Below are 20,071 nucleotides of genomic sequence, written 5' to 3'. Positions count from 1 at the left end.
AGATTTGTACAAACGAGGTACACACACATATATATATATATATATATATATATATATATATATATATATACCTGTATTTCGAGGAGCTGCGCGGAAGAGGAAATACACCAAGTATATAGTTATCAGCGGTGAAAGACTGTGCAGACGATTCTTCGAAAGACGAGAAACGAATACTCACAATCAGTAACCACGTTATACCTATAACCAATATTCAGCCGCGAAATTTTTTGCAAATTGAACAGAATCGATGAAGCATTCGGAAGCAGAGCTGGGAGAATTTATTTTTATTTTTTTGCTTTCCTCATCATTCCGCAGACAAGGAAAAGAGCGAAGAACTCCGAGGAATGGGGCAATTCGGTCGTGAATTTAGACGTTTCAAGAACTGGAAGCGGTGTTGGGTTATCGATTTTTATACATATACATATTTAAGAACCCTTTCGTTGATTATCAGGGACAATTCTCCGTCAACGATCCTCTTGAGCTCGCGCATACGCGTTGAGTGAAAGGTTAAGTTATCGAGATTTTCCTCGCGGTGAAGCTTTCATTCACCCACATCTGTGCATATACGTGTATATATATCTATATATACATATAGATATATGTACAAGTATATACCCGTCTTCGCTATAGACGTTCAAGTCCCCCCCCAAATGTGCTTCAAGTTAATTCTCGCACTGATTAGATTGCACCTTAGAAGTAGTCGCGCATTAGCCACCTTTCATCGCGCTTTAAACCGCTTCAGCGGTATCTCAATCTGCTTTAAGCGTTGAAATGAAAAAGCTGTAAGAATTATTAACATTATTAAGATTAGAGTTCCTTGTTTTATCTGCTTGAAATTTGCTGTTTTCAATTATACTTCTTTATAGCGGAGAAATATCATTCTTATCGGTTAACAATTAAAAGGTCAATTTGAATAATATGATTGAATTTTTTTTTCTATCTATATTTACCATTAGTTCGTTATTTTCAGCATCAGGATCCGAAATGAATTATTGTCTCCGAAATTTCGAGAGTTAGGCTCGGACTACACGTTTAATTTAGGTTGGTCGTTAATTTCCGACACATACTTGACACTCCTGGAGTCGATGAATAATGACGAAGAAACAAAGTTTGAATTATTTCTGATTTTTAGTTTGGTTGGAAAGGGTGCCGAAACCGATTTGACAAACGAAAAGTGTTTTAGAACCTACCGCGCTGCATTTTTTTTTTTTGTTACAACTATTTTCGCACCCATTAATGACTTATGATATGTTACAACGTTTGTATCATAGAGCATTTGATGTAAAACAAATATAGTCCGTATAACGTTGGAATGTGATAAAAGCATCATCAAATACGTTTATCCGCTGAAAATACTTCGTTTTTTGTCATTCTATGTCTCTCTCCCTTTTTACTGACCAAATAAAACAAATAAACCAACAGTTTTCTTGTTTTTTATTAAAAAATTAAGTTCTTTTTTTTTAATTTCAAATTGATATTGGGACTCTTTCCAATCCGGCTAAAAATTGGAAATAATTCAGACACTATTTCCACGTCAGAAAACTGATATTTTCAGGTATTTCCGCAACCAAATTAAAAATCCTTCTAAATTTCCATGTTTTCCAGATTTTCCAGATGTGCGGCCACCCTATGAAACACAAACGATTATCAAGAAGCACACCCCATCGCCCGCAACACGTTCCGTGTACGAGAAATATCGTCCATCTTCCATTGCGCCGTATAACTAATAGATTCCGTCTGATTTACAACTCGATACGTGCACTCCGACAAACGGGGCAACCTGCTTCAGGACGAAACCTGAAGGTGCATATTACGTAGAATGGACGGGTTGTACGTATCTCGACGCCAAGTGAACCTGTCTGTTAGGCGAGATGGAAATACGTTACACATAAGCGTGTATACGTGTAGTATACGTATAGCATTACGCTTACATAACTTTACCTTTAGACCGCAGTGTCGGTAGAAAATTTATAGTACCATTAAAATAGTTGTAGTAGTTTAGCGGCGTAGGCGAAGCTGTGTACGTAGCGCGATCCAACGATATCGAATTCCGGTTGTTGCAAAACACAAATTTTATTAGCCGTCTATCCGCCCACCGACCGACCGACCCGATGCTCACGTACGTGTCGCATTGACACGTGTAACGTATCAGTGGCTTGTACATGTACGTTCGTACATCTCTTCAATGCAGCAATTCGGCCTTGTTACGGAACGATTCATCGAGATTTTTGATGGGGCCTTATATTATTACGTATAACGTAACCCAGATCCCCGCCCACGATTAATAGATCAAATTTAGACAGATATAAATTTCTGCACCTGCACGACCCGGCAGAGAGAGAGAGAGATATACGGTTATACATGAAGGTTTTCCGGAGGAATTTATTACGGGGGGTATGAGTCAAGGCCTGACTTAAGCTGACCCGGTTTCACCCTGCAAAGGCGGGGTTTGGTTGGATGAGACCGCAAACACGTTTCATTAGTGGTTGCAGACTGTTGTTGGCCAGGCGGTGTTACATCTAGCTACGCAGAAGGCGGCTGGATAGCACAGGTATAAGGTGTATTAGAGCGGTGGATGGATGCAGGAGCTCCTAGGAAGGTAAGGGAGGAAGGCGAGCGCGGCAGCCCTAGGAAATAGGTTGGAGCGTCGTCGTCGTGGGATGGATGAAGAGAACAGTCTGGTGGATAGAAGAGCTTTATTCCCCCCGCGCGGTGAGGAGATTTAGATTAGCCTGGTAATTGGAGAAATAATTTGGCGAGCTCGTAATCAGGGAGAAGATTATTTATATATACATGCATATGTATACATGGGAATAGATTGCGAATCTTTCGGATAAGTCGTAACTAGGTTGGTATATAATAATCCGTTTAAATTCAAATTCCAGCCGATCCTGTTTTGAAAATAACGATATTTTCCACTTTTAACCCATACAATTGAGTTTCCGTGAGAGATAAGCAAGACGAGAAATACTGATTACACGCCATCGTTAATGCGTTTTCATATGTAAAATTCACAATTATTGGCGTCATGAACGATGCACGGATATATAATATAAATGGTACAAAAGAAATGCGGCTTTGGGGATGAAACGCGTGCAGAAAGAGACGGAGAAAACGTGCGGGAAGGGGAGGATTGTATAGGTATAATCACACGGAAAATAGGGGCGGGCAGATAACCAAGCGAGCGTCGAAAGGTTCGGACAGATCGTTTTCAACAAATTTAAATCCATACGGGCGAATCAAAAATCGTAAAATCATTAATTTCGGAAAGAAATTCAGGGAAAAATTGTAATTCATCTTCGAAATATTACTTACACGAAAATCAAGCATTTTGTACTCAGGACGCATCGTCGCGGCGCGTGGATTTTATACGTACGTACATCCCCTTCATTTATTTCGTACAGAAACCACCGGACGTGAGGAAAGTTTCGACCCTTGGAAAGTTGACGAAATTGGTTAATTAACTCGGGCCGGAGGGAAGCAAAGCCGGGATGAAGTTCGGAAAACAAATTCATGCAGTATACCGAAACCGCGGTAGTCAATTAGACAGTTAACAGAATTATAATCATACACACCGCGATCGTGTTTTAAAATAATACGGTCTTTGATATGAGGTAATTAGTTAAAAAAAAAAAAATTAAAACCAGAGAAATCCCCTTTGTTTTGCAAAAAAGCGAGGAAGAGGAAGAAATAAATTAAACTTGAAGTAAGGAATCAAAATAAGTATATAAATAGATTTAAAAAAAAAAAAGAAATAAATCAAATAACTGATAATACTTGAAGTCAAACACGAAACGCACGATGCGGTTCAACGAATTTTTTTTTTTTGCGGGATTTTACATCGACAAAGAAAGGAAGAAGAAAGGAAATTTCGAGGAGGTGAGTTGCCGTAACGGCACTCGAAAGTTTTTCACAAAATAAATAAATAAAATAAAATCAAATACAGTAAGTGAAAGAAGTGAGATAAAAGTACAAAAGAACCTGGGTATCGACCGTGTTCAACGATATTTTTCCCTTTTCATAAAACTCTGCATATATTTGCTTATACGTATACGACATGCAGACTTCAGCCTGACTTTGCACTCAGCGAAACAAGATATTGAGTTGAAAAACTTTTCGATATTTTAACTCCAATTTCGTTCAAATTTCTTCTCTTTCTTTACATACCCGTATAATGCTCGAAGAACACAAGACCGACAACGTAAACGACTGCATTCGCAGTGTCAAAATATTCAACGCCGTTGCTACAGCTGTAGATTGAAAACTACGGAAAGGTTTCAGTTTCTTTCTCGTTTCCTTGCTGTTTATTATTGTTTTAGTTTTTTTTTTTTATTTTATTTTTTTCCATCACGCATACAACTTGAAAGTTGGCTGAATCTCGGGGAGAATACGGGTGAAACGAGTTTAGAACTAACTTAAAATTCTCGAAGCGATACGTAGGCACCCAACGTGTCGTTACGATACTTTCAATAACTCGCATAGCAGATAAACCTACGATCAGCAGGAACATCGAAAACGTTCCAATTCGTACAATTTTCAGTCCAATTCGTTGTCCCAATTCAACGGATTCTTTTATTTCAACGGAAATTTCAACGACGGCGAATAATTAGCTCTCGTCGTCACAGCGTAACGCCCGCGGGTTTAAACCCATATATTCGCGACGTTTCATTGGGACATATATATGTAACAAGGTGTTATACGTGGGATACGAAATATATTCCGGACCTATTTACCGATGACGCGACGATTCACAGTCATTCGACTTTATCAATTCGACGTAAGGCTCCGAGTGTAGGTAGGCATAAAAGATGGAGAATCGAGGTTGAACGTCGGTGCTTGCAAAGCGTGACGAAGGAGGATTGTATTTAAGCGACGGCCGAGGAATAGTCGCGTTATCGTCTCACTTCTCGTCTTCTCTTACATTATTGATCAACGTATCGTACGTACAAAGGTACGTTACCTACAGCATGGCGTTAGAATGTTTCTCGTCCTCGGATTCGATCGTTGAAAACATGAGCGTAGGTATGTATAATACGTATAGAACACTGCAAGCACCTCGCAGGCCTCGGGGTTTATCGTCTCGTTACACCGTCGTCGCGACACACTTTCAATTCTATGAAAGCTCCCTTGCATCTGTATTACGTTAACGTTTCCCTCCTATTTCTCTTCTTCCATAGATCATACTACATCTCTGTCTTATTGACAATGAATCGACGACGAACAAAACATACACGGAGCCAACTTTCCACCCACAAAACTTTGTATTACATACATGTGTATGTATAAATATACGTACAGGTATATAACGTATTACGCATGTACATACGTTTGGAGGTAGTCGCGTTACACGACAGTATACTGTAAATATGAGTAAATTTGAGTATACCGTGTATTACACGTACATAAATAGGTATCTGTACACCTATTTCGTGTAAAAAATGTGTCAAGATAAATTTCTGTTGATTATATGAAGAAAAATTTTTTTGAAATTGAATTCGTGGGAATTCAAGTGTTTGTTTTTTAAATACGATTGGGATAAACGTACATAGCGATACAGTCAATGCCTGCGAACTTTTTTTTTTTTTTCTTTTTTTTAGTTTTTCAATATATTCGTTCAATGGTGAATTTGTTACGTAGTTCAAAAGTTTACTCTACACCTACGGTGACATAAATTTCACTGTCAAGTATAACCCATGCGATATATCAAAGTGTTAATTTTCATAAAATCTGCATAAGATTCACGAAACGACGATTTCGTTAATTTTCTTCACCTTTGTCTCTTTGTGAGCTAAAATAAAAACGAAAAGTAGGAAGAAAAATCGGTCGAGGACACGCGATGTCGAAATTAGGCAACAAGAGCGAGAAGAAAGAAACAAACAAATATAGCAAAATCCGCGATTCTTTAAGATTTTGATAATCGCCCCTCTCCACATTCGTACATGCATGGTATTTTTTCATTGAAACGGTGTCGTCGTCTCGAACCGAGTCTTCGCGCTTCGCAATCGTTGAGTTTATAACAACGAGCTCGACGCTCTCTGGCCGACCGCCGACGTTCGTTTTCAATCTTATATTAACGAAATCAAGCCCATGACGGATCGAGCGCACAAAACCCACGCGGCGACACCGCACACGTTTAATTGTCGACCCTAAACTGTGACCCGAGACCAAAAGTCCCCTGGAGATTAGCGAAGGGTCGAAAGGGCAGATACTCAAGCGCCATACGAAAGATGCGAGGATCGATTCGCATCGCCTCGTGACGTAACCTGTGCACGCACTATACACACACACAGCTACTCGCTGGGAGGGAAAAAATGAGAGCAAACGAGAGTAAACGAGGTCGCGGAAGGGACGATTCCTTACCCTGCGTCTCGATCTCTCCGTCCCGAGTTTTTTGAACTCGATATCCATATTGCACGCATTATTATACAATACACGCTGTCGCCATAAAAGCCAGTCACGAGCCGTTAGCCGATGACTTTATTTTTTTTTCTTCTTTCACTGTTACATAACCCATTTGACAAATCTCTTCTACCGTCAGTGCATAAATTATATATTTAGGAACGAACGACGTACCGGTAAAAATTTTATGCTGGCGTCGCAAAACAGGGAGACTGATTTCACGTAAAGAATGATGAACTGTTCCAATTATTTTTTTTTTTTCCTATTCTTACATGCAATTAGATACCTGTAATTTTAATGCTTCTGTATTTTATAATCTCAAGATACGAGTTGAGAGTGCAATAATTATTTCGCACGTAGTTGATTGTGCGAAATATAATATTTGTTGCGATAAAGCGACTAATGTAAAAGTCAGACAAGCATATGTAAATCGGCGGGTGTGTGTGTGTGTGTGTGTGTGTGTGTGTGTGTGTGTTTGTGTTTATTATACTGGTTACGTCGCCTTACTATACGATCGTACAGTAGTAAGTATATATGAAGGTGCTCGGCGCATCGTGGATTTTAAAGAAGGGATGCGGGTCGAGAAGGAGAGAAAGAAAGAAAGAAAGAAAAAGAGAGAGAGAGAGGTATACACTGATACAAGCTTATAAAGAATATATATAGATGCACATAGTTGGCAGCAAACAGGTTTTGCTTGGCAAAATTAAGCGGCGCCGATTTACACGTTGATATGGTGCGAATGAGATTTTTTGTTAAAATTTTGTTAGACACTTTCAGCGTTAGCCAGCTTAAAACTATGATATAACAAGTATGCGGTCATGATTTTTTATCGCCTATGATTCGCTGTAGTAGATGCACAGCCGTAATCTTCAACTTACCTCGATTTTTGATGGTCGCAGATGCGGTTCTCGAAAAGCTGGCTGCTTGCTCCTCGTGTCTGAAACAGACGAAAAATTTCAAAATCAATGGATGTTTAAAAAAAAAAAAAAATACGATCGTATTGTTAAAGGATCGGACTGAAACTCTGTACGCCAGTCTCGGATAAAAAAAAAACAAAAATTAAAAAACCCGAACACTTTGTCCATTCAATTGATTCATTCTACCAAGTTTTTAATATGCACGAAAAAAATCTTGCAAGATACAAGTGTTCAACGAAAAAAAAAAAAATCATTATGCGCGTGATTGGCCGGCAAAGTAATAAAACTGACAATGAAACTGAAAGATCATTCGTCGAGTGGAAAGCAGAATTGAATTATATCTGTGCAATTTATGCTCATCTCTCAGATGCATCAGTGAAATAAGTATAAAGCAACCGTGTTGAAGTGACAGCAAATAACGAAAAAAAAATTAATAATAACAACAACAACAACAATAATAATAATAATAATAATAATAATAATAATAATAATAATAATAATAATAATAATGTAAAATGTTGAAGGAGTCGAAGAGATTGTAATTGATCATGCTCGGTTTACATTAATATATATTTATTACACATGACTGGAGATAATTCGTTGATATCGTTTGTCAGCTGTACATCACAGTTTTACACAGCCGTATACATATGTACATGTATGTACAATACGTCTGCTCGATAATAATATCCCAGCCAAATATTGACTATTGTCGGACAATTTGTTATACAAGCTGGTTAATGTTTGTCAACGCTGCGATAACATTCGAAGTAAATAATCAAATATTTGTCAACCTCTGATGACCCCTCGATGAGTTTAGAATTTTTCAGCACTTTACGTGTGATATCTCTTTCCATTCTTCGCATCACGTCTAATAGGGCGTACTTCGACAGAAGGGCGAACCGCGTGTGTGTTTGCAGAAACACAAGCCGCCGTGTGCGTAAAGTTTGGAAAGCAATGATATGATTGATCGCAGATCGTGACGGGCGTTTGAAATACACACTTCGTGACAAACGGCTCAAGTTTTTATTAATAAATGAAAAAAACGTGTGGATCGATTGAAGAGAAACGCTTCTTACTAGGGCATAAAATTCCGGCCGCGTCTCGCGTTCTCTGCAGTATGACGGGAACAAATTTATACACCCACATCGTCGTACGGATCGTGATTCAAGATTTGCGTGAGATTCATATCAAAGTTGACAGCGTTTTTGAAAATCCATTCTGAAACTTGAGAAGAGATGAAATTTTTTACTTAGTTTCAGGTGATGTCTTTCGAATTTCTCTTCGTCTCTGAAAGCCTGCGCTGCAGAGCTGAAGAGGCAAGAAAACAATATTTCATTTCTCTCTTTCTCTCTCTCTCTCTCTCTCTCTCTACCTCTGTCCGGATTTCCTTTTATATACGTCACGTTCGTGAAGATGCAGAGGATGAACTCGAGATCCGAGGTAGGTAATCGAAAACGCTTTCTTAGCTAAGCCACTTTATCCCGGAGGACTTCCTGTTCCGATTTTCATCGTGCAATAACCGTGAAGGGGGGCGTCTCGAGTGCCCTTAAGCCCTGACGTCAGAGACAACCTACTGTACATTATTCGCGACGTATTTAGGGTATTGCGAAAATTTTCACACATATTCGAGGAATACCGCGACGTATCCTTGGTACGTTATACGTATATATTATACACAATTGATTCGAACGAGTCGTATACGTCATTATTTTCTCATAATGAATGTCATTCTACGTTTGCCGCGGCATATCGATTTCTTTGAAGATCCATGCACGACACAACGAGTCGTACGCACTTCCGGATCGCAATTTATTTTCACATAGTTGCAAGCTTGTTGATAATTAATAACGGACAGCCGTAAGTTATTGAAGAGCCGGTACGTCGTATGCCTACATACGTGTGTACGTGTGCGTATGTATAAATAATTGAGTAATCTAATGAAAGAACGCAACAACCACGAGCCCAAACACACACCGGGGCCTCCGTCTAATGCATCGCTTCACGAAACTATCAATCACGCAGGTTTGACGGTTATCCCTGATAAACGGCGAGAAAGAGAGGCGAAGGAAAAAAATAAACAAATATAGAATAAGAGAGAAAGGTGGGTAAAAAAATAAATAAAAAATACACCCACAACCTTTTGCAGTTCGCTATCTAAATTGTCACGCAATGTTTTCCTAATTGTTCCCGCGCGGCGGGGTTCAACTGATTCGCAGACGTATTATTATTACAACATCGTGGCAGTTGACGGAGTGAATTTTTTCAGGAATACATTCGAGTCGTATTTCGATCCAATTAGCCGCGTTAACGTTCGCGTAAATTAATTTCGCAGATAAACAAGTCTTGCAAGAACGATTACATTTATCGATAATAATTTTTGAAAACGGTTTGTGAGAAGAGGAAAGAGGAAAATAAGGCTCGTGGGTTTCGACGGGTTTAATACCGGCTGATCCTAAACTCTCGAGAAGCTTATATGCGCGTGTCAGTAGAAATATATGACGTACGATTCGAGTTCCGTACGTTTCGGATACGGAGCTGAAGTGCGGCCGTGGCTTAACCGGCGTCCCGAAAATGTTGGGCAACATCTTGGCTCCGGGCCATAAAATTGGGAACCGGGAACTGCAACGTGGCGGCCATAATCCATTGACACCCGGGACGCGTCGTCGAGGACGAAGGGAAACCAGAAGGAAGGAAGCAAATAAGGAAGGAAGGAAGGAAGGAAGGAACGAAGGAAGAAAGTACGGAAGAAGGAAGAACTCGATTCTGGTTTTGGGTCACGTTGCAGCCCTGGAAAACATCGAGTTCACCGTTCCCGAGAGATGGAAAAGGAAATTTCAGCTATTCGCATACTTCTTGTTTATGTACACGTACATAAATTATTTCTTTCTTGTTGTTTTTATATATCAAACTAGGAATAACGAATTTATTACCAACGAGTTTCGCTATTCCTAAAACGCGTCTCAAAGTCCTCGCAACGTATGGCATGCGTGTACGTAATAGGTGAATTTTCAGCGAAATACAAGAGACCAGTGAATTCTGTTGGTTTCTTTCTTTCCTTCCAACCCCCGACGAATTTCAGGCTCCCTTAGGCGAATAAATTTACGAGAGAGAAAGAAGCCCGGTTATAGAGTTTAGAATAAAGTACGTACATACTCGGTTCTCTGGCAGCAACCGACCGGCAGTTAGAGGTTGAGTTCGCATATAGATGAGCTGTTTTCTATCGAACGCTGTACTGCAGGTATATATATATATATATTTATAATGCGATGGCGTATATTGAGGCTTCTTCAATATTTATCGTATCACAACCGAGCAACTTCTTCGATATTTCGTATCCCTGAACAGCGTCGACCAATTCTCATCTTAAATCCGATCGCGCAATCTTCGAGAGATTCGAAATAACCAGAAACAGTACAAACATTGACTACGGTATATTTTCGTTGAAAGGTGTACTAAAAATTTTTCCACATTCAGTTTGTAATATGAAAAATTGCGAACGCGGGATGGGAACATTCGTCGATAAATTATACGACCGATAAAAATTTGTCTTACGATATAAATATTGATTACCGAGATAAAGAAAAAAAAAAAAAAACAACAAAAAACCAAACAATGATAAAGTATTTTTGTCGTAATATTATTCAAGGCGAGCGCAGCGCGTTCTTCCATACAATGAAAGAAATGAGAAAATTTTATTTCAACGAAAAAAATTGGAATTGTTTAGGAGTACCAAAGTTTTTCCACCGTATCACTGTGTACACACCTTAATACATACAAACAATCTTCGGTAACATATTCTCCGGGGAATACGAAAGAATTACTTTACTTCCGCGTGTGTTGTATCACGACGGTTTTACAACACGGGGACAGATGGTGAGGCTACATGGGGAATGAGGCAGGCACCTTCTACCTACTATCCGAGAAGAATATAAAAATCGAGTAAACTTTGACACTCTGCGTTATAAAGTATCTGTATACCTACGTGTCTACATAAGCTATTTTTAACCGACGACATACAAAGGTGGAGTTTTGCAAGTTTGCGCAACTATGCACATAGGTAGTTTGTATAGGGCATAAAGACTAGTCCGAAATAATTAATGTACCTACTCGCGCCGCAATCGAAACACGGAATTGTCACTGGAATATTTGGTCTGCAGTTCAGCGTGGGGTGGGAAAGAAGAATAAAAAAAAATACAAAATTGGCCCGAACGAAAGAACAAAACAGCCCAACGAATAGGAATACATTACGCGGTCTAGACTTTACGGGGAGAAAGAATCGTGGAGTGCATGCAGTTTCAATCCTAAATGTATAATAAATGTCGTTCGAAGAACTTGACGCATCAAATTAAAAAACTTCAAACGATGAAAATCTTGGCATATCTTATTTTATTTACGCATCTCGCTGTATCACGGTCGTTTTCGTAAAATCTACGGAAAAAGAAGAAAAAAAAAAGGGGGGGGGGGGGGGGGGAAGAAAATAATTCCGCGAGGATATACGAGTATATCGCTCGTATTGGAAGATACTGTAGTCCATGGACGAAGGCGAGAGTTCTGGCAAGCTGACATCTCAATGGGGATCAAGGTTGATGGATACGCTTAACGTGAGGGTCGATATTTTATCATCTGCCATTCGGTGGCTGTTGCGGGTTTACTGCGGTGTCCTGATCAAACTCGAGGGAAAGGCCTGATCGAGTTTCTAACATGGGGAAAAATGTACAACCTGGTGTCACGTCATAGGTATACATACACATGTATGTACATTAGACTGTATGAAAAATAAAAAAAAAAAAAAAAACAAACGACTATTTATTTCAAAATTCTAGTCGAAAATATTGTTTCAAATGACGATAAAAAGATGCTGTCCAAGTTTCAGCTCTTAATATCAATATTCAGAGATGCCTCGTCGCGATTTTCTATTTCCCATTTAAATATTTAAAGTCAAAGGTCAACACGGGCCGTAAGTAACATTTGAAAGAGTAGATTTATCATTATATTATAAGAGAGCCTTTTCGCAGAGCGTTTCATTCTCTAAAAAAATGAATCCTGGTCTTATCAGTACAATAATGCGTTGATGAGTTATAAAATTCCAAACTTAAAAAAAAAATTTCCCAGGTTATTTGAATAGGAAATAGAAAATCGCGATGAGGCATCTCTAAATATTAATATAAAGAGCTGAAACTTGGACAGCACTTTTGATCGTTGTTTGGAATTTCGAAAAAAAAAATCGTCGATTTTTTTGATACTGTCTAATGTACACATAAAAAAATTGCACGAGGTTTAATTATAGGCAGATATACTCGATGACTTCATAAACTGTTAGATGGTGAAATTACTGTTCCAAGGAATAATAGGCTTTATATTAAACGAAGAACGGGGGAAAGGCAATCCGTGGTTGCGGTTTTTCGCCTAATCCACACCGCAGGAATAATTACGAAATAAAATAATGTTGTAGTCGGAACAAGTGTTTTGAGAAATGCGATTGAACTTGGTGGATATACGACGCAAGCCGTAACAATTGTACATCGCGTTGTTCTTCGCTCAATTTCTGTTAATCGTAAGCTGTAAACGTCGTCAAGTTTTTTTTTTTTTTCATTTTCATCGAGATAGAATTTCAAAAGCGTAACTATACATATATAAAATTAAAGTGAAGCTTTGTTCATTTTTCTCAAAACGTATTCACATTGCAGACATCTCTGTGCATGTGTGACGATATAACGGTTATTCGACGTCAATCTAACAATACAATTGCGAATTTGAATTCGAAATTTCCCCCGTGTTTCATGCAGAAAAATTACACGTTGAATATGGAATGAAACAATATGTTAATTGATTTAATTATAAAGTTACCCGAGGACGACTGTAACCACCAATAACTGTAATCTGTGTCGTACATAAAATATACATGTTATTGCGGTTCGACCTAACGAGCGAGCGAGAATAGGTATATTACGATACAAGTGCAAGAATCACATACTTTGCGCACGCGTAACGTACACTATTTTTTATAACACATGTAATGGGAAGTTCGACTCGAGAAAATTGAAACCGTGGTAGTCTAATCTAAAAATAGACACGTTGCTGCAACACAGTGGACGGGATCGTAGTCACGACTCATCGTGTCCGATGGTGCTAGTTTAGCTCTGAAAACTGTATCGTAATTAAAGTGTATGAAAATCGGGCGCTTCGCGCATACTTTTCGGTGCGCAAAGTTGAATTTCCCACGCAGGTGTTACAAAAAGGTTTTTTATACATGTTTCGTTGACGAGAATATTGCGGTAATATTGAAACAAATGAATATCGTAAGTGTGTGGTTAGCTCGTTTATCGCGATGTTACATCCTCCATATTTTCAACCATTCTTTTGCTGCTCGTTATCGGGTTCCGCGCAAACGAACCTATAGAGAAATAAAGGGAAGAAAAAAAAAAAAAAAAGTCTCCGATCCAATTCCACTGTGGAGTTTTTTTCAAGATAAAGTACAACGCGTACCCGTAAAACACTGCAGAGACTTCAGTAATATGCACGAATATTTGCTGCCTCTTTTTCGACCCTTTGTAAAAATAAATTCTTATCAGATCGTTAATGCTATTCAGTTTCTCGCTTCAGGTTCCACGTTTATATTTACGGTTTTCTGCTAGTGATGTGATTAAAATTAGAATGTTAAAAATGTATGTATTACAGAAACACGACGAATTCCACCGCGTGATTCATTTTAGATATACCCATATATATTTATAAAAACATCGTTATCACTTAACTTCCGTCGTCCGGGCGTACATTCTTGGTTAAAAATATATATATATATATATATATATATATATATAATAGGAGAACTTTAAATCCGGAGCTTAAAGATCAGAAAACTACGTAAGCCACATAGTGATAAAAATGCGAAAATACAATTTCACCTCGTTAAAAACAAAAAAGTTCATTTTCTCGGTTGTAAAACTTGTAAATGTGAGTTTTGTTTTCTACACAATTTTATTTTTTTTTCCACCATCTCGTTTTTGCCAAATTATTTTTCAAGTTTCGATGAAATCGACGTAAAAAATATACGTGGCCCCGATCTGTCCCTGAAAAGAGACACACAAGATACTACTGCGATTAGAGAGAATACACACGCAGGCTGTGCGATTGTAGTATGCATGCAGAAAGAGCTGTTGCAGGGAAAAATGGGATTCGTTTCCTGCCCCCCCGACTTTCTCGTATTATTAAGCCTGCAGCCAGGCAGCGTCTGTCAGGTTGAATTATGCGAGGCAGGCGCGTTTTAGATTAAAATGTAATTTCATACCCGCGTACACGGACACACAGACGCACGCATACAAACGCGATCACTGCACCACACACACCAACATGGCGGTGAAGTACGGCGTCAAGTTTAAACTTTGCTCTAAACGCGTGTTCGGTATAGGCACAACATCCATATCTTCTCTGCACATTGCACTTATGATGTACCTTGCCACGCGGAACACCGGTGGGGATAATAGTTTTACTGAAATGTTGCAACTCTTTACGCGCGTGCTTGTTATAACTCACCAAGTATACTCTACGTGCAACTCGTATACGAACGTAAGACTCGACGATTAGCAACAAAGAAATGCCGCAATTTTTCCACACTCTTATTCTAACGTCTCGTCTCTTATCCATACTGGTGCATATACATTTACTGTAAAATATTAGTCTCTCTGATCCGCTGAATTTTTCCCCCAAAATTTATAAGAATTACACAACAGCGTTAATTTTAAAAACGTCGCGCAAACCGGATAGAACGTGATAATTAAAATATACCGTATAATCGCGTGCAATGTGACATCGAAAGTTGCCTATACAGCGAACGGAAAATCTCTGTGCAAGGCATATAAATTACGCTGATGCGGAAGTGGTCAACAGATACGTACGTACACCTTTTAACTGTCAACCAATATCCCGGATATGCCTGTGTGTGCGTGTTTATACATGCCTACCTGAAATGCTTCCGTACATCAGATCGTTGTGCGCAAGTGTAGAATATTATATGATGCAGCCATACTTGGCCATACTTGGCCATACTTGGCACGGCGTTTATATTACAACAGAAGCTTATGCCGATTGCATCGGCAGACATTTTTCTTTGACAGTGAAAAAAAGGAACTCGAAACTCGAAGGTGTGTATTACGCGCAGTACAGCTGTAGAGTGTAAATAGAATGACAGGCGTACTTCCGAATTTCCGTATACTCACGGCGTAACGAAGAGAATGGCTTATAGGTAGTAGGGCCATGGCGAAACCAAGAAGGGAGATAAGGCGGAGGGTGGCTGGCTCAACGAGGCACCGCGAAGGGATTTATCTGGGTAAATTAAGGAGCCCCGCCGAAACCCAAGATCAAACCCTTAAATAAATATCGCTGATCCCCCTCCGGTTTCGTAGTGAAACTCGCGTTACCCGGACCCCAAACTTTACTATTTTATACCCGCCTCAGGTTGCTTCTCTGCAGAATTGGATTTCACCGGCATTCTCTGTATGGATCAGGTATCTGTTGTAAAGCGTAGGAAATAAGCCGCGCCTATTGTGCCTACTTTCTGCAGAATTGTAACAACTTTTTGTATTACTCACATCGCGCCAAGGTTTTTTCCTTTAAATCCGAATCTAACGTAGAGATCGATTTAGCAATTTCCACCCGAGGGACTTTTCCCGGTATCCAATATTAGCAAAAACACTTGTAATTACGGTTATCCTAGATAATCTGCGACTAAAAATAAAACACCGGTAGAAACGGAAGACAATTTTTCACTTTTCAGATTCTTCATTTTCATCCTACATCACTCGAAGTTCATAAATGGTTATACAAAAATATGTATAATAGATTTAAAAAAAACAAAAAAAAAAAATCTCCCCGACATATGCATGCACTTGAATTACGGAGATTAGCTGGTTGATTGAAAAACAATAGTATTCGTCAATTTTATTCCGGGATATTCATACACTGAGTATTTATCGAATTATTGTATTCGTTAGTTTAGATGATCTCTAATATAAGAAAATAATAATAATAATAATAATAATAATAATAATACAAAACCGGAAAATGCTGGATTGTCTTAAATCACTTCGAAATGATTTAAAATGAAGTAAATTTGTTTGATTTCACTCTACGATGTTTCATTTTGTTTAGAAAACTATTTTCCACAAGTTCACCAAAACGCAAGTTTTTTTTTATCATATCGCCATCGTTAATTATTTGATTTCACAAGGTTGCACCGATATTGATAAGGATCAACGAATAAGAAAATCATACTATGAATAAAATGAATCGTCGTAGAGTAAAATCGGACGATTTCACTAGATTTAAGAAAAATTTCGAATAACAGATTTGAACCGCGGCATCGATATCTAAACTCTTTCGTTCACAATAATCCTAATATACAGTTTCTATTACTGTGTATTTAAAGGAATCTCCGTATCTCACGAATATAATCACTTTACAAATACTCAATCGTGTAGAAAAATGAACTGATTGTACATAATTAATAAATGTCATGATTTTTCGCCAACCAAGTTCAGTAAAAAAAAATAAAAAAATAGTTCTACAGCCCGTTGCACGTGGGGTCGGTCGGGGACTATCGCATGAGTAACTTATCTAGTGCCTATCTCGTTCCTTTATTCTATTGTCGTCTTTGTCGCCACGTCGCCGGACTATAAGAAAGGAAGAACTTTCCGCCTCGAATGGCAACGGAGGCGGGATGACGGACCGGAAGTGCCGAGGGGGACTCGTTATCTCTGGTCACCAGGAAATGCGATCTGATGCGAAGGTGGTTCTCGTTATCACTGAAAATACGTAGTACTCACCGGATACTCTTGGGCAACGAAAAGTGATCGTGCCCTCCCCGCCTGAGTGCAAGTTAATTTTGGCTCGTTCCAATAATCTTCAAGAAAACAAGAACGAAGTAAACACTCAAGTATCGTAACATAATACCGTAAGATTTGAGGATAGAGGCCTAATTTTTTCTTCTCCCTTATCGAAGTTGGTTTGAATTTTCATCCGAAACGCCTCGTGTGGATATCGAGATTTTTGCATATTATTCGATGGTAAATAGAATCGTTTTATCAGAGCCGACGCGAAACCTGTTCGAAAGTAGCAAGCTCCTTTATTGTGTTTCAAGTGTATGTAACAGCTATGCAAAAGTCCGATAAAATAACCGTTTAATTATTTTTTTTTTCAAACTTTCACCGTTAATAACGAGAAAATATCCAAGCTTTGGAAAGGGTGTGCCAAGGAAATTAGAACTGCAGAGCGCCAGACCCGGGCTAAGTTGAGGCGTGGTGCAAATTAGAGAGAGAGAGAAAGAGAGTCAGAGAGAAGAGCGAGCGGCAAAATAAACCCAATTTTCTACTAGCAGCATCTTACTTCCACTGCATGGAGAACTGACGGAAAAGAAGAACGATAGAACCACGACTAGGGGTACATTTTATTTCTTACCCCGCTCTTCTCCCTCTCTCTTTCTCTCTCTCTCTCTCTCTCATTTTCTTTCTTTTTTTCCCTCATCTCCTTCAACCCCTACTTCCATTTCTCTTTGCGGCTATAACTTCGAATAAGACTTTTTCCCCAGGCTGGTTTTTCCGGCCGGAACTTAACCTTCGCATCTTTCACACACTTCGCAGGCCGTGAATATTATAACGAAAAGGGTTATTGCAATTATCTAGTAAACGAGAATTTTAATTACACTCAAAGGCATTACGATTTGTATAAACTCGCCGGAGGACGAAATTCTGACGCTCATCGGATTTAATCTCTGGTTCGTCTAGACATCGGATATTCTTCAATGCATAAAAAGGTATATATATATATATATGTGTGTGTGTATGTGTAATATAATAATAATAACGTGTAATATTCGAAATCACGAGTGAATTTGACCCGGTTTCTCTGTTGCGTAGGGGTGCAGGAATTCCAGTTGTCTCCCCGTTTTTACCCCGGAGTTCCGCAGACAATTTTCATATAAACACAAAAGTTTTTCTTCTCCCCTTAATTCTCTCATCCCGCAAATGTGTGTCGGTGAGTAGCTTTGCGTTATTCGCACCTGCGAGGGGGGGGGGGGGGGATTTTGCAGCGTGTCATTTGCGCGCGGTGCGAGAACGTTCCCCTGAACATGTGGATAAAACTTTTCTCTCTTGGTTTCATTTCCTTACGAAACACTGCAGTTATACGTAGCGGCAGACTAAAACGTGCCGACAGAACCAAAAACTAAGAAACAAAAAAGAAAAATTGAACAAAAGAAAATCGTGAAAAGAATATAATAGAGGTATAAAATAATGTAAAAATGAAATTTTCCGATTACCCAATGAGTTTTACGTCGTTCATCAACATACGGCGAACGTTGAATTTTTATCAAAGTTGCTTTCAACATCCGGAGAGCAAGACTGAAAACCGATACGGTAACCAAGCTGCAAGTAGATACGATAAAAATTAAATAACAATATACTATATAACGATACTTTTGACCGTTCGCAAAGAATAATAAACTTCTGTTGTTTCGGAGGTGTATAAAACTGCGGGGAAAGACTCAGTTTCGCGATATCTCTCAGTAAGAATGGCAACAACGGAAACGGGGATGTAATTCGGAAGGTTCACCCCCCGCATATATACATATATATACAGGTTATACGGTATACGCGTACAAATACATACATACGCACGTGTACACGTGTATATTATACTTATAAGCGGGTGAGAAGGTTTCTCCGGCGTGAAATGGAAGCAGATTTTGTTTCGAGGCAAAAAGCTCCGCGCGAATACGTTTCAAGAGGCATTGTCGGCGGTCGGCGCAGCCCTCGGGTGTCGTTGCAAAACAGGGTTTCACCCACCCGAGCGACCAACCTCGGACCGAGATAACGCGCGAACCAAAGGAGCGAAAGGGTGTGGGAGGGAACGACCCCTCGCCCCGTTACGTCACAACAGATGCCGATAACGCTTCTCGTAATAAAGCTGTTACTGTCGCTGTTGCTGCCGGCCCTCGTCGCCGAGCGGCCACCGGAACTATGGTTTGAAAAATGGCGAAGAAGGAGCGGCTGGCAAACGGCCTTCAAAATTCATCCGTATCCGTGAAATTGCGAAAAGCTTTCAACGCCTACGAACTACTTTTTATTACGAGATAAAATCCTTGGCTAAAAGTCAATTTTACGCTTACCAACAACCCTACGTATAAATTACACGAATTATAATAAGCAGAAAGCTTCGCGTCGACTTTCACTGCCGCTCCGGCTATGATGAATCAAATCGTTCGATTTTTCTTCGGATACTATTTAAACATGTAGGTATGTGGTGATAAAGATGGGGATGTGTAACAGCCGTTGAACCGTGCGATTGTAAAAGCGCATTTACAAATATCAGGTCAATGGATCGAGGTGCTACCGATGGCACGATATCGTATACGATATGCGTACATCTCGATTAAAAAACTACAAATTTCTCTGTACGGTATCGATACACAGTGCAAAATGATGTATGTATGTACATGTATGTAAGATCCGCACAGAGTTTTTCGTAGGGTGAAAACTTGCCGAAATACCTTATGCCGTCCATAATTTTGCCTAGAAACAGAGGTTCGGTGTGATATTAAAGGATTGAATAAATGACATGCGAGCTTTTGTAATTCAAACGACTCCACAGTGATATCGGAAGATTAAAAAAGACGTTGAAAAGGATCTCAATCGAGACTTGTCCATTCGGAGGATATTTCCAGAAGATTTGTACAACGACGTTAATCGAGTTGACGAATG

The 20,071-nt window shown here is 39.2% G+C and overlaps 1 protein-coding gene across 8 annotated transcripts in view; it reads right to left on the bottom strand.

Annotated features, from left to right (window-relative positions):
* The window catches only part of LOC107223392 (ankyrin repeat domain-containing protein 50), an 82,136-nt gene that overhangs the window by 27,007 nt on the left and 35,058 nt on the right, over positions 1-20,071 (bottom strand). For all 8 annotated transcript variants that reach the window (XM_046739225.1, XM_046739228.1, XM_046739227.1 and 5 more), the window contains one exon: positions 7,278-7,336. The gene's annotated coding sequence lies outside the window, so the exon portion shown is untranslated. The remainder of the gene's footprint in view (positions 1-7,277; positions 7,337-20,071) is intronic.

Source organism: Neodiprion lecontei, chromosome 4 (genome assembly GCF_021901455.1).
Source record: "Neodiprion lecontei isolate iyNeoLeco1 chromosome 4, iyNeoLeco1.1, whole genome shotgun sequence".
Classification (NCBI taxonomy): Eukaryota; Metazoa; Arthropoda; class Insecta; order Hymenoptera; family Diprionidae; genus Neodiprion; species Neodiprion lecontei.
This window is presented reverse-complemented; position numbering and strand designations above follow the sequence as displayed.